We start from the raw sequence: 14,931 nt of genomic DNA, 5'->3' as shown, positions 1-14,931 counted from the left end.
ATAAATTATAAAAGAACAACAAAACCTGCCCATCCTAACCTGGTCTAGGGTGGAAACTGAAGTGGGAGTGAAGGGGGGAGGAGGGCTGACCACTTAAAAAAGCAACGTTTTGTTTATAGGAATAATGGGTTGAAGTTGCATGGGTGCTTCTCTACATTCAACCAGACACAAAGCACAAGTTTGTCACAGAATCTGCACATTTTTGGCACTGAAGTTGCTATATGAACTATTAGAGGCTTAGCACATCAATATGAGAAAATTAACTGTAACAGAAACCTAAAAATAGATAATAATGTAGAAGAAATTATTTTACTCTTTGTTTAAAAAGGAAACAACCTAAATGGGGGGAAAGACTAACTCCTAAAATACCTAGGGCTGTACAGAGCAGTAATTAACATCAGAAAAAGCTTTAAATTCTCAATGACTTGACTTTGAGAAGACTTTTTAGGGCACAAAAGCTGTTTTGTTTTGGTTTTTTCAATAGAAATGGACAATATTTTGCCAAAAGATTTAGAGAATTTTTTTGCTCACAAATGGGATTTTAGGCTTGAAGCTGGGACCCCAGCCTTGGGCATGCTTGTCGAAACCAGAAGGAACACATCTCTTTCAGCTGAACACCTAGAATTCAAAACTCAGGTTTCAAAATTAAAAGCAATATAACTTTAAGCTTCCTTTCCCTCATTCCATTTTTAAAAATCAGCCTGATTAGGAGAGAGCAGCTATAACACTGACTTCTCTCTCACTCAGGAAAGGTTTTGGGTAGGGTTGCTGTGTTCTGAGGAAAGGCCACGAACAACTCTGTGGCCTGGGCCCACCAATGCTACCCTGCTCTGAGCATCCCCACCATGCTAGCAGTGAATCCCTCTCAGGTGACCAGCAAGGATAACACACTCGGTTTCCAACCAAACTGTAGGGGACTGTAGGAGATTTCCATGATTGCAGAATGCCAGTAATCCAATTCCAACAGCTCCTGGCTCTGAAATTGCTATTTTTCAGACACGTGCTGAACATTTCACCTGCTAGTAATGACATTTTTGTATTTTCTTCTAATTACACTCAAAGCTAAGACCTTTGGCCCTAGGCCAAAGACCTCTATTCAGGCTGCACACATTCTCTTAAACGCCCTGATCCTTTGTTGTCACTCTCTGTCTTTCATCTATTATTTACATCCATTGAGAAGAGAGATACTCCACCATTTGTGAAGCTTTAAAGCTTGTAATCATCTTAATTTCTTCGCCTTTTAACCAGTGCTTCGCCTTATGGACCAATGCCAACAGAGTGACAAAATAATTTTTCAAGCCAAGATCCTCCTGGACTCTTCCCAAACCTTGACACACAGTGGGCTGTAAGTGCCTTTTGTCCTTAGCCAGCTGCTTCTGCAAACACAGACCTTTGCTCAGCTTGGCAGGGAGGGGGAGGGATGGATTTGCTTATCAGTGGCTTGGGGGCAGTTTCCTTGGAGTTTGGGTTGTTTTGGTTTTTTTTTTTTTTTTTTACATCATTTTCTATTAAAACGTGTAACTCAATTACTCTGGCTAGTTCAGAAATACTGCAGAGAATCTTCCCTCTTCTAAAAACATTAAGTACCATCTGACATACAAATGGCTATGAATTTTAAGTTCACTGTTTTTTCCAAAAGCTAAACTGCCACCATGCTATTTTTGTTTTATACTGCTACGTGCCCGCTCAGTACTGACAGATTCTCACACCGTATTTAAGACACACAAAATATCACTAACCCTTTTTATGATTATTGGCAGCATGAATTTGTCCTAACCTTACAACACAAATCAAAAAAACCACAATTTGTTCATCTGAGCTTCAGATCACCTACTTCTGATCTCCCCTGATTTGCAAATGAAGTAGGAAACACATCAGTTGCATTTTTGCCAAGATGCAGGAGATCTCTTCAGAATTCATCAGCCACCAATCTTAGTTTCCAAGATCTGTGGGATCTGCAAATATGTGATCTATCTTGGCTCTTTCTTCCACTACCGCCTGACTTACTTTTGATTTCTAACAGTGCTTCCTTGTTGTCTGTCCCCTCTGAAAACCCCCAATCCCCTTGTCTTTTCTTATTTTCACCATTTGCTTCAAACAGCAGTTCACTTGAGACTCATCCATCTTACAATGCCTGGAGTGACAGATGCTCTTAGGAATGACCATACTGCTGAGTGAACAAAAGATAACATCACCTCTAGGAACTCAGGGAGAAATACAACTTCAACCCTAAGACAGGGTTATCCTGATGGACACAGCACCATAAACCTCTCTCAAGTGAAAAAAAAAAAAAAAAAAAAAGAAAAAAAAAGAGAAAAAAAAAGAAAAGAAAAAGTAAAAAAGAAAAACAACTGCAGGGAAAAGGAATCCTACACAATCAAAGACCAAAAAGAGTTTTCTTTCTCTTGTAGCTGTAAGTTAGTGCTGCTGATGTCCTTCTTTTTTCCTATTACCTCACAGAAGAATTTTGCAGAATTGGCCTGTGATAAAATCAAAAGGTGCAGAGAGAGTGGAGAAATTTCACACAGAAACTGTCTCAGGGTCCCTACAGACTTGAATAGAGGAAGAAGGCACTTTGGGACAGTCTCAGGAGCATGTCACACAAGTCCTTCACCAAAACACAAACATTACCTTGTTAAAATCTTCACATCCTACAGACCAGCTGTTGCTCAGTTAAATTCTACAGGAATTCAGAATCACCATGCAAGCCAATGCCCTTGACTAATACATACTGTAACCCGAGTAAGATTACTTTAATGTCATGGCTGCTTGATAAAGCTGTAATTTGCAAGTAACAGCCACTCAGTATTTTGACATCTGAGCACAAACCATTTAGGAAAAAAAAATAAAATTAGAAAGACAGATTTTCCAAGCTAACAGTCAACACAAAACAACTTTGTTTCCAAATGAAGATCCACACTCTATGCCTAATAAGGCTAAAGCAAAAAACGCTGACTTGCAATTTGCCCAAAATTCTCTATCCAGCCAGTGAGATGAGATTTGCTGAAGAGAGAATAATTCTGGGTGGTGCTAGAAATCTCTTACTTAACAAAGGAAAGGTCATATTAGCATCTCCCAGTGAGATACTGGCAAAAGTGATGCCACAAATGCTGGGAATCCCTTCTCCACAGCAAGATGCAAAGAATCCCCTTCTCTCTCAGCAAAGCTCTACACAGCATCTCATGTTCTGTTTTCAAACACTACAGGAAATAACCATCATTACAGTACATGAGATTGACAGCATGTGAGTTTAATGGACATAAAAGCTAGAGTTGTAAAAGACCAAGATAGGGAGGGGGCCTATTAACCAAATGTCTTCTCTTCAGTGTGAAGTCAGGGAACAATCACAATATGCCCTTCTTAAGCCTTATTTATTAACAAGATTTAACACACTTACTGATTTGTGTTGTTACGATTTTAAGTCCCTGTCTTGATCTGGAATATTTCTGTTGTGCTTTCATAGCATGGTTAACATCAAACCACCAGACTGTAGGCACAGAAGTAAGGCATAAATACAGCACTTATGATTTAGGTGATTTTCCCATAGTATGCAATGCAGTACCATTTTGGACATCCAATATATAGAAATTAAACTAACTACCAGTCAAGTTTGGTCCTCCCTAAAAATGATCCCAGCTCTGGGCCTCACACCACCTTTGGAAACAGTGGGGGAAACACCTGCACATATGAAACTCTGCAGAGTATATTACTTGACAGAGTTGTATGCAAGACTGCTCACATCTCAGCCTGCTCAGTCCACATGGCTCTGGAACCTTGGTCTTTGGCAAGTGGCAGGGCTTAAGGCACAACACAGCTACCAGGAAGAAAAGCAATCAGAAAACTGAGTTTGGGAGATTTACAGGCACGTTCTGCTAAGGGATCTGAGTGAAATTTTCGCTATTGTAACTTGAGTGTTTCTATATCCAGGATAACTTTCTGAAACCCATTCCAGCCCAATCAAATCAGAAAAGCAAATAACAAAGTCTGCATTTAGCATCTTCAGAGGAAAAATCTTGAAAAGATATGTTTTCATATAAAAAAAAAAATAAATCTAAGATCTTGGAATCAGATATGGACCAAAAAGTAGTAAACCATATCCTGCCTTGTAAAATCTATACTCTGCACTCAAATGGGAATCTTATCATACAGACAGCCCTTACGTGTTGTATCTCCAAATATTTATCACAGTAGAAAGAAGTGTTTATAATTACTATGCAATCCATCTTCTACACACTGCTGCTTTTAAACAAGACAAAGAGTGAGGTAAAAGGTCAAAACTACTAGGAAGAGCCCCGAATAAAACCTCTGACATTACAGCCATTTTGCTAGAAGAGACAAGGTGTAAAATAAGTTCTTGGAGTCAAACTCCCTATGCAAAGGGGCAGGTCAAGGGTACTGATACAAACAGTGGTGAACAGTGACACAACTATAGGTGTTGATGGGTTTGGTAACACCAGACTGCTCTGAAAATCACTTAATGACAGCAACATTTTTCAACTGAAACTGAATATTTTTACATGCACCTATGTACAATTAGTTCCTGTTTGATGTGATTTTTACATGGAATAACTGAAATATTGTTATTACACTTGTAGGTAGCTTCTGTCATTACCATTAAGTTATTGACACTGATACATGACCTTGAAATGACAGCTCCATTAATACAAGTCTTTCTGGGGAAGGTTTCAAAAAGTCCCGATTAAATTAACTACTTTTAAACACAATAGGATCAATATGTATGCAGAGAATGTACACCCCCATGGCAAGTTCTGCTTGCTTGATTGATCAAAAACAAAAAAATCCTTTGGCCTTCCAGATCTCAGCTGGTGCCAGAAATCCACATAGAAAAAAAAAATCCATCTAAATGAAACTCTGAAAAGGTTTACCCTTCACCAGTCTATTTGCACTTCAAAAACTCCTTAAGTCCTTCAGCTAAACCCCAGGGTTGAACCATTTCAAAAATGAGAGGGGGATGGCCATGATTTATCTTCCTTCTGTGCTCTGGACAGAGCTGTAAAATCTGCCTGCTGGTGTGTGTGTGTGTGTGTGTGTTACAGACTCATTTTCAGGAACCTCGGATATTTACCATTTTTAGAAATAAACGTGCCAATTCCTCACTGTTGTTTATCTCCTTCTGTCACATGCAAGTACATTTTATAAAGCAAAATTTCTTCTCCTTGGCATTCAAGCTGATGAAGCTGAGTCAGCAAAATGGCCAAGCATCTGAAATCCTCATTTCAAACAAAAATCTAGCAGACTTTATTTATACTTGTAAGTATCAGCTGTTGCCTTAATGAATTTGTGCTGACGGAATATTTGGTTTAAGATTGTAATTTAAGCCTAACCCTTATATGTACTAATATAAAATACATTTTAGCAATAAGCCAAACATAATTTTCCATTTGTAGATAATTGATGTGTTAGGTCATGCAGGATCCATTTTTCAGTCCTCTGTACTTCAAAATACATTACCAATAGAAGGAAAATGGAGATTTCATGGGTCACAAACTCCTGGGTCATAAGGACCTTCCATGCTGCTGTCAGCCTAGTAAAACTCAATCAATATACTCTTCGTTTGTATGTCCACTATTAAAAACTCTGTACCTGAACTTCTACATTATTTTTTTGAAGCAGAATCACCAGCTCAGCAACACTACAACAGTACTGGCAATCTTTGAAATTAATACCTCAATATTTACTTAATGTGTTAAAATATAAACACATCAATATATATAAGTGAAATATAGACCCCCTTCCAGACATCACAGACCAATGCTACACTACTAAATAGCAACATGGCACAAAGTGAGGACACTGAAACATTCCTGTGTATTTCTAAAGCTTTCTTCTACACATAAGACCCATCCCTGTACAGCACATGTCAGTGACACAACTCCAATCAGTGTAAATTCTGCAGACTGTCATAAATACACAGACTTGCACTCCAGGTAAGTAAGAAGAATAGATTCAACATTAGCTATTTTTTGCATGGAAAGGGCCCATTTATTTCCAAAGTCCTTCTCAGATTTTGGTTTTATCACAGTCTCAGTATCTTCCATTCTAAAATAACACAGATGAAGAACACTTCATGAAAAGATAAAAACAAGCAGATCCTGCTGCTATAGGTCAAGTCTTAGACCAGTGGGAAGCTTAAAAAACACTCACATTGTGCATGGTTTTATGCAAGCCAAATACTTGGCCTAACAAAACTGCAGGGCTAATCTGAAAAAAAACCCAGCAACCTATCACTCTATTAGTCCCCACTCAGATCCACAAAGATACTGAAGTAAAAGGTTCTGGACATAAGAAGAAATAGCATCTTACTCAGCATCTGACATTCTCCCCAACTTAACTCCTCAGAGTATGAAACTCTCCCCTGCTTTAAAAAGAGTACTACAAGATGTTTTCAACATATTTTGAGAATATAAACTCCTTCTGTGCTAAAAAATATCTCATGTAGGTATAGATCTGTGTGGTTTTTCAAAATCTGTAATGGAATATTTACTTGACTATGTCTTTGCAAAATTTTATGATTCCAGCTGCAGGTTCTTTAGCAAAACACTTCAACTTCTCTACATATGCCAACATTTGTGATTTTAATAGAATTTTTCCAAAGGAAATTGGAGGTTTGCCTCTCCTTAGTACACCCAGTAGTACACAAACAATTTTTTGTGTATTCCTATTGTAATAAATAAATGTGAAGTATTTGCCTATCCATCTCTTTTTCTGTATTTACTTTCAAATCCTGAGAAAACCTGAGTGCACATTCTGATCAATAGGATTAGGTACTTTTATTTCAAAAAAAATTAACATCCCCACAACCAGGTAAAGTGACTTTAGGAACTTAAGTCCGAGCAGAGCAGAGTAAAATTCCACAAAACCTCGAACAGATCAAAAACTGCAAACAGATTTAAAAAAAAAAAAAAAAAAAAAAAAAAAGCTGGAAAACCAAAACACAAACAAGAAATACCCTCTGGATGCATTAGCAACCAGGGTGGCAGGCCTGCCTCTAATTCCCTTATAAAAGCCCACGACTACCTGCAGAGCCTGGGAGTGCAAATCACATTAGAGGAGCCACCAGATGACCAAAGAAAGCACTGGAGGCCTGGTGAAACCAGTAAACAAAAGGCAGCATTCCAGCTGAATGCCGCTGCTAGAGTCAGCATTGTAAGATGCTAGGATCTGATAACCCAAAAGCAGATTAGCTGCAGGCAACAAAAGAGTAAAATGAGAAACAAAGGGGTCATTTTGACACATGAAGAAATCATTTCCATTGGGCCGTCTTGAGTTTGCTGTGTGGTTATAAAAACTGTTCATACTTGAAGTGACATTTGAAGCAATGAAGCTGGGACAGTCTTGGACGAGCTCCTGAAACAACGCATCCCTGAAAGCAGCATAATTAGAAGAGGCAAACTGGCCTCTTTCCTTTTGAAGCTGACATTTTACAGGCCTAATAATGATTTTTAAATCTGTTGCACAGAGTTCAGTTAGAAGACTGAGCAAGTATCACTGGGCTTGACAAACAGAAGATGCATTAGCTCTAACTGCATTTAAAAGTCTCCAGCAGAGAACATGCACACTACAAATACTCTCAGGTAATTATTATAAAAGAACGTTGACTTCTCTTCCCTGTCCCCACCTCCTCCCATGCTACACACAAAGGTGTCTCACTCAGTCTCAAGACACGAGAGTCATACCGTATTCCTTATCAGAACAAAGGATTTTTACCCTGAAAGGGTCTGGGAGTGCTTTAATCACAAGGACAAAACTGCAAAATTGAGACACAGAGGTCTGTAAGAATACACAGATAGAAGTCAAAACTACCAAGGCTAAAATTGGAAAATTAGCCACAATTTTTGTCTTAATAAAGAACTGTACCTACTCAAAGCTCAAACTGTTGGTTTTCTTTTGTCACAGGACAGAAACCTGCCCTGCTCTGAGATACCCGTGAGCTCAAAGAAATTTCTGTGGCACTCAGAGAACATTTCAACTTGCTGGCTGTGCTCAGCACAACTCCCACTGCTAGTTTGAAGTACAGAAACCTAATGCAGGATAAGGAAACAGGCCTGCCTTTAATGCAAAAGTATTTCTTACCCAGTTTTTTCACACATATAGAAAGTAAATCTGTTGGCTTCAGTAGGAATGGGATTTCACAGACATATGTCTCCACAGACAAAATATGCCCAGAAAAACAGCTCAGCAGAGTCTCAGAGCATAAAAGCACAACCTACAGCTGCATCCAGATACAAATATATGGTATGCACTGAAATGGAGATCCAGCTACCAAGGCTTAATGAAAGGCTTGCTATAAAAAGTTTGGAAAACACCTTCTGCTACCTGGTGACCTCGCAATAATACAAAGCCATTAAACATATCTGAGAGGGGAAAAACATTGCAGACATCTAGTTATACAACATGGACAACCTCCAGGGACATTTGTACCAACATACTGACACCAGTACAAACCCAATTGTACATAGTAGCTATTGTGGTTTTCCCCTGGTTCCAAACTGTTCTGGATGATCACCATGGTATCCACAATTCCCTTACTATTTTTGCAGCATACGTGACCTGTGAGACAAAGAAGATGGACAGACAGAAGACTTACAGAGCAGAAGTACCTATTTTATTATTGTGCTTTTAAAAGATATTAACCATGAGCCAGCAATGTGCCTTTGTGGCCAAGAAGGCCAAAGGCATCTTGAGTGCATTAAGAGTGTGGCCAGCAGGCCAAGGGAGGGTATCCTCCCCTATATCCCTGGTGAGGCTGCAGCTGGAGAGCTGTGTTCCATGCTGTGTTCCATGCTCTCCAGCTCAAGAAAGACAAGAGCCAAGTGGAGGGGTACAAGGATGATCAGGGGACTGGAGCACCTCCCTCATGACAAAAGGCCAAGGAACCTGGCTCTGTTTAACCTGGAGAATAGAGAGGGTATCTTATCAATGCTGATAAATAGCTAAAAGGTGGGTGTCAAGAGGATGGGGCCAGACTCTTCTCAGTGGTGCTCAGTGACAGGACAAGAGGTAAAGGGCACAAACTGGAACACGGCAAGTTCAATTTAAGCACAAGGAAAAACCTTTTTTATTTTGAGGGCGACAAAGCAGAACAGGCTGTCCAGAGAACTTTTTCTTCTCTCTGGAGACACTGAAAACCTGCCTGAATGCCATCCTATGCAGGCTGCTCTAGGTGAGCCTGCCCTGGCTGGGGAGTTGGCTTAGATGATCTCCAGAGGCCTCTTCCAATCCCTACCACTCTGTGATTCTATGATATCTTCTTATACAAAACATGACTGAGGCATGAACATGCCTTCATTAATTCACAGAAGGAAAAAAGCAGTGGTCATACTGTGCCATGTAAACCTACATGGAAGAGAAATACAAGATGCTGCCATACATCAGGCATCTCTTGAACCCTTATGCTGACGAGATGAAAAAATAAATTGGAGTTCAGAGATTCAGCCTATCACCATGCAGAGAAACACTTCAGTGTTTGTATTTATATCCGCCAGCCTCTCTGAATACAAAGAGGGATGCAGCTAGTAATCACAGAAAATTACCTACTTTAATGCAGTTAGACTGTATATGGCAGAGAGAAAACAACATGAACCTTGGTTGGTAGTCAGGGACAGAATATTACCACTAGTGACTCTGTGCAGCATCCTAGTAGCAAAAATGTCAAAACAATCTAAACAAAAGGGCAAGCTGATCAGTTCAGAGCATTAGAAAATCTTCAAATACTTAATCCATGCAGACCCCATATTTCAGTTACAAAAGGCTTTTCCAAGCAAGACTATTTAAAGCTGTGCTGCCCTAGGTCCCCTCATCACTAAGATGTTTCAGCAAAACAGAAACTGTCAGGACTTGCTGCCTAAGTGATGTTGTTTGCACAGAAAGACGCAGTGTGGCCAGACCTTCCTAAAAATGCCAATGTTAAAAGCCTTTATCTCTTTGAGGAATTCTAGTTATTTTTACATAGGGGCAAGCACCTGACTCACAAGTCTTCCCTCAGCTGGGATTGCCATGGACCCAGCTCTGGACATTAGACTGAAAGCCTGGGAGATGGAAGAAATTGGTTTCTTGTTCCTCAGGTCTCTCAGCAGAGCTGGCAGAAGGTCCATGGAATGAAGACCTTCACATACACTGGAAAACTGATGGGCTCCTTATAGACCTGATATGAAAACCTAAACCAGATCAGGGATCTTCAGTACTCATGCCAATGGACATCCTCTCTAACTGCACTTTGGGTCTACATCCTCTCTCACATCAAAACTACTTTTGTTGAAGAGCCATTCAAATAAAGACTTCCACAATACCCACAGAGCTCCCTGAAGTGATATATTTGAGCAAAATTTTGGACCACAAATAAGGGTCATTAGCATAGTTATCCCAGGGGAGCAGAAACAAGTAATACAAAAAATATGCCTAATCCAGACACAGCTTGGCATGCTAAAAGTCCAGAAGCATTTGTGAAAGTGGGTATTGAAGCATTTTACCTTAAGGTTTGTGTAGAAACCAAGCTGCTTTTCAAACAGCTTGAAAAAGAGTTCCAGCATCAACCAAGTACCAGGTGAAAGACACACAACTGGGAAAGAATACTACTCCGTTTTCACAAGGACAAGACAGTTTTTAGTGCTTTTATTCAGTTCTTCCACATCTCTGGCATGGAGAGAAAGAAATTTTAAAAAATGGTCAAGAAAAGAAAAGGCCTTTCAAAAATAAGAATTTCATAAGAAAAGTAAATAGGAAGATAATGCCTTGTTCTCTCTCACATTCACTGAAATATGGAGGAGATCTCAAAGACTAAGAAATAACAAAACAATCCTTTAATCTTGAAAAAGTGGAAGGGGACAGCAGATGGAAATACTGATAAGGAGCTCTCCTTCCTTGTGATTACAATCCTGATAGAGTTGGGTAAAGGTGGGATAAGGAGGATAATGGCCTTTGCTTCTCCAAACATCATAACCAACCAAAATTGAGCTCCTCGAGCCAGAGCTCACCTTCCTATAAACTGACAAAGACCTCTGTTATTGTCAGGGCTTCTTTAGAAGCTACTGCAAAATGCATCAAGTGAAAAACCCACGCAGACAGATCCTAGAAAAGAAATGGCATTTGTATTCCCAGCTATTAATTATAACCTAACAATCAGGAGTGTATACAAAGACATATATGAAAATAATCTAATTCTCGCTACAGGTCTATTAAATCCAACTTGCTCTGAAATGGAAGTCCCCCACCCATCCTCTTCTTCTTTCCAGGAAAGACTTCTTTCCTGCTAAATGCACTTCTCTTCAAGGCCATACTCATGCACTGATCTATACAGAAAACCATATGCTTTGCTAGAGTAGGAACCTTTCTGCAGAATTCAAAAGGAAGGCAATTTTTTTCTTATCCACTTAATTCTATTGTTATTGTACAGGCAGTGCCAGAGGACAGGTTGTGCAAAAGCTAAGTAGGGAGAAAAAATACTTGCTTCACCGGCTGTCACCCTCAAAATCCCTAATGTGACAATAAGCAGCATTTCCTGACCATATGCTACATGCTCGGGGTGCCTTTTAGAAAGCCATTTTATCTGATGATGGGAACAGACTCCTGCTTCAGATCTGAATGGAGAGGACTGAAAGTTCAGCACAAATGAGAAATCAAGTTGGGGAAAAGGAGTGTCTGGGTATAGAAAGAAACAGGAAATCAGTTCTCAGAGATGCCATCTTCGGTTCAGTGCTTCTGTTCCACCTACTCCTCCCACATTTGCTCTCTGTTCCTCACCAGCTTCCTACTGTATCAGCTCTTTCCAAGCTACCTTTGAGAGAAGGAGGGAAATTTTACTCTGCTGGTGCAGTATGTCTTTGCCTTAAGAGCAAAGCTTGTCTGGTTTATATTGGCCTTTTTTTGGCTGTCATCTAAAACCACAGCAAATCTTTTATCCAGCCTTTTCTGCTTCCCCAGCTATTGGTCCAGATCCCCAGCTAAAGACAGGGTTTGCAATCTCAAGGAAATGGTGAGAAATCAACAGAAAGATGAAAATGACAGTGTAAGAAGAAACAGCCTTTTTGTTTGTTTGTTTGTTTGTTTTTGTTTTGTTTTAAAAGCAGGGGCTGGAAGGATAACAATTCCAGATGAGTTTTAAATAAACATACGTGGGAGGTAACAGGAAAGGCAGTGGGTTCCTCATGCTCAGACGCACACAGGTAATGACCTCTGTCTCCTGCTCTCCCAAAGCTAACAATGCTGGTTATTGCACTCCTCCAGTGTGATCTGGAAAGGATCCAGTGCACTACTGATTACATTTCATCCACAGTTAGTTTAACCTTTGAAACATGACAGTCAGTGGCAGGGAACAGCCCGGCTCATAAGGTCAGATCAACCTTGTTGGTCCCAGCATTCTCCCAGTGTTTGCACAGAAAACAACCCAGTGATCAGGGATTCCTCCCCCATAAATACAAAAGACCCAACAGGGATGGGGCCAAAATGCTGATTTTATTGCAAGGTGTCATTCACAGACACTGATTTGCCAAATGAGAAAAGTACTGATTCTTCTTTTTCAAAACCCCTAAGAAATAATATTACAATGAAATGGTCCTATTTAGGAATGCAGAGATGTGACTATCTGATCTAATGTCAGGTACCAGGCAAATGTTGCACATTATTCCTTCTCCAAGGATTCAGAAAGAAAAAATAATCAAAATAATGATGCTTTGAAGTAACAGTGAAACAACCGGGTCAGCAAGTATAACAAGAACACTTTGTGTTAAAAGGAAGGATAAAAAAAAATTCCTGTTAAGTTGCCCACTTTTCCCAAGTTCACCTCCTTTCCAGAACAGCCTCTTTTGAAGCTATGTTTTATCTGTTGTACAGCCAATTTTAAAATGAAAAAACCAGCATGTTAAATTCCCTTATATTTCTACAGAAAAGTACAGGACTTTTTTCAAGATCAGATACTTTATATCTCTCTAGATATTATTTTTTCAATTTCAACAAAATCCTTGGTAACAGGAAAACATATGCAAAAGGGGAGCAACAAAGATGTTCCTGGCTTCAAAAAGCTTCTAGTTAGTTATTTACGAGTTATCACATTTTCCTTCTGGATAGATTGAGAGTACTTTTAAGTTATTAAGATGGAAAAAAAAATCAATTTTCCTTAGGAACTACTGCCATCTAATATAATAGCAGCAATAAGAGGTTTTTTTAGTGATGCTTAACTGTCCCTTGGAGCATGTGCACTTGGATTTTTCATTATTTGGGTTTGTGTGGATGGCTCAGAGAGCACAGGCTTTTCAGAAGCCAGTAAGAGGTGAAAAAAAGGTCACTTCAGCAGAATTCATTTTCTCTTAAATTCTCAGAGAAATGCTACTAAAAAGTGGAAACAACAAACCTTTCATCTTTCCCTTTCACTATTAGCATTTCTTAAGGTTCCTTAAGTTATAATACAATTTCATCTTTGATTATACACTACCACCTTCTTCTCCCTCCTCTGACATGAATTTTAACACTAGTGCTGGCAACATTCCTGTTAAGAGCAGGAGCTGGACTAGACCTCAAGACCCCCCTTCCAACCAGCACTTCAGCTGCTGTGAGCAATCCCCTCACCCCCCAGCCAGATCTGCTGCCCCTCCTATGGAGGGAAGGCCTCCTCTCACTTCCCTTTATGCCACTGCCAATCCCTTGCCATTAGGCACAAGCTGGAAACCTTGCCTCTGGATTTTCCTGAAAGGAAACCCAGGATCCTACAAAGCAGGCCGAAAGTGATGCATAAAGAAAGAACTGTGCATCAAGGTTTACTCTGATAAAGGAGCATCATTCAGAGAGGGAAAAGAAGGATGTTGCTTTCAAAACTCACAAGTACACAACCAAACAAAATGAAGCCTTTGGAAAATCCAGAGACTCCTCACTCTGAACTTGCTCACTCCCAGCTGTTCACGCCTCCTCACTCACCTAAAGCTCTAAAGTGGTCAAAACTTTAGACCACTTTATGGAAAGCACCATATACTTTTTTAGTGCTTTGTATTACCTTGAAGCAGCTAGTGCATATAGCTAGGAAAGATGCTACCCGCATTTACAAATCAGCTGCATTCCAAAGCATCCACATGAGGCAACGTGGTGCACAAAGGGAATAAATACAGTCACCCCCTGGTACCCGGAGGAGACGCTGCTGGGATACACCAGATAACAGAAAAATCCAGTTCCAGAGAGTGAGACCTACAGAGCAGAAGACATTTAAGCTGCTCTGCCTGAAAGCAGCAAGGCCAGGCCTGAGCCAGGAAAAAAAAAAAAAAAAAAAAGACCACCCAGAGCAGAGCTGGTGCCTGCAGGGCCACCAGCCACATCTCTCTGAGGGAAGGCTCATCTTCCAGCCAGCCGGGCAGGCTCCTTGCAATTATGTTCCTATCCCTGGAGACAGAATGGCTGTGCCAGATGCAAAAGAACCACAGGAGTGAGACCTTGTGAGCTGGGACCCTGCAGGGCTCACCCTGGCCAGGAGCTGGCCTGGCCCTGGATCAAGGTCAGCTGCCTCTGCCCCATTAGGCACCCGGGGGCTGAATGGGTCCTGGGGCTGACATCTCAATAACAAGGGGAGACAAGGGGCAGATAATGCAGAGAAAAAAAAACCCTCAGGGATTTCAGGGCCTTGAAAGAGAAGATAAAGAGCTTAGGTTGGATGCTATAAAGACAAGAAAACACTGGCAGAGGAATGCAGAAAGAAAGGTAACACAATCAAGGTGACAGATCCAGAAAACAATTACAGAAACAAAAACACAGACCAGGCACAAGGCTGTGTTTGCCCAGGCCAGCAAAAAAGGTCTTGACATAGCAAAGATGCGAGGTGAAAGCCTAGATGGTGATTTTTCTCTCTAAATGAAAGAGCAAAAGTGCCAGTTCAGAGATGTTGCACAGACATGGCCCAGGCAGGGGCAGGATGGGCTGGGGGGACAGAGGCAG

General features: G+C 40.4%; 1 protein-coding gene across 16 annotated transcripts in view; it reads right to left on the bottom strand.

Moving 5' to 3' along the window:
- Nucleotides 1–14,931, bottom strand: part of GREB1L (GREB1 like retinoic acid receptor coactivator) — a 140,169-nt gene that overhangs the window by 77,596 nt on the left and 47,642 nt on the right. The window lies entirely within an intron of this gene.

Source organism: Heliangelus exortis, chromosome 2 (assembly GCF_036169615.1).
Source record: "Heliangelus exortis chromosome 2, bHelExo1.hap1, whole genome shotgun sequence".
Lineage (NCBI taxonomy): Eukaryota > Metazoa > Chordata > Aves > Apodiformes > Trochilidae > Heliangelus > Heliangelus exortis.
This window is presented reverse-complemented; position numbering and strand designations above follow the sequence as displayed.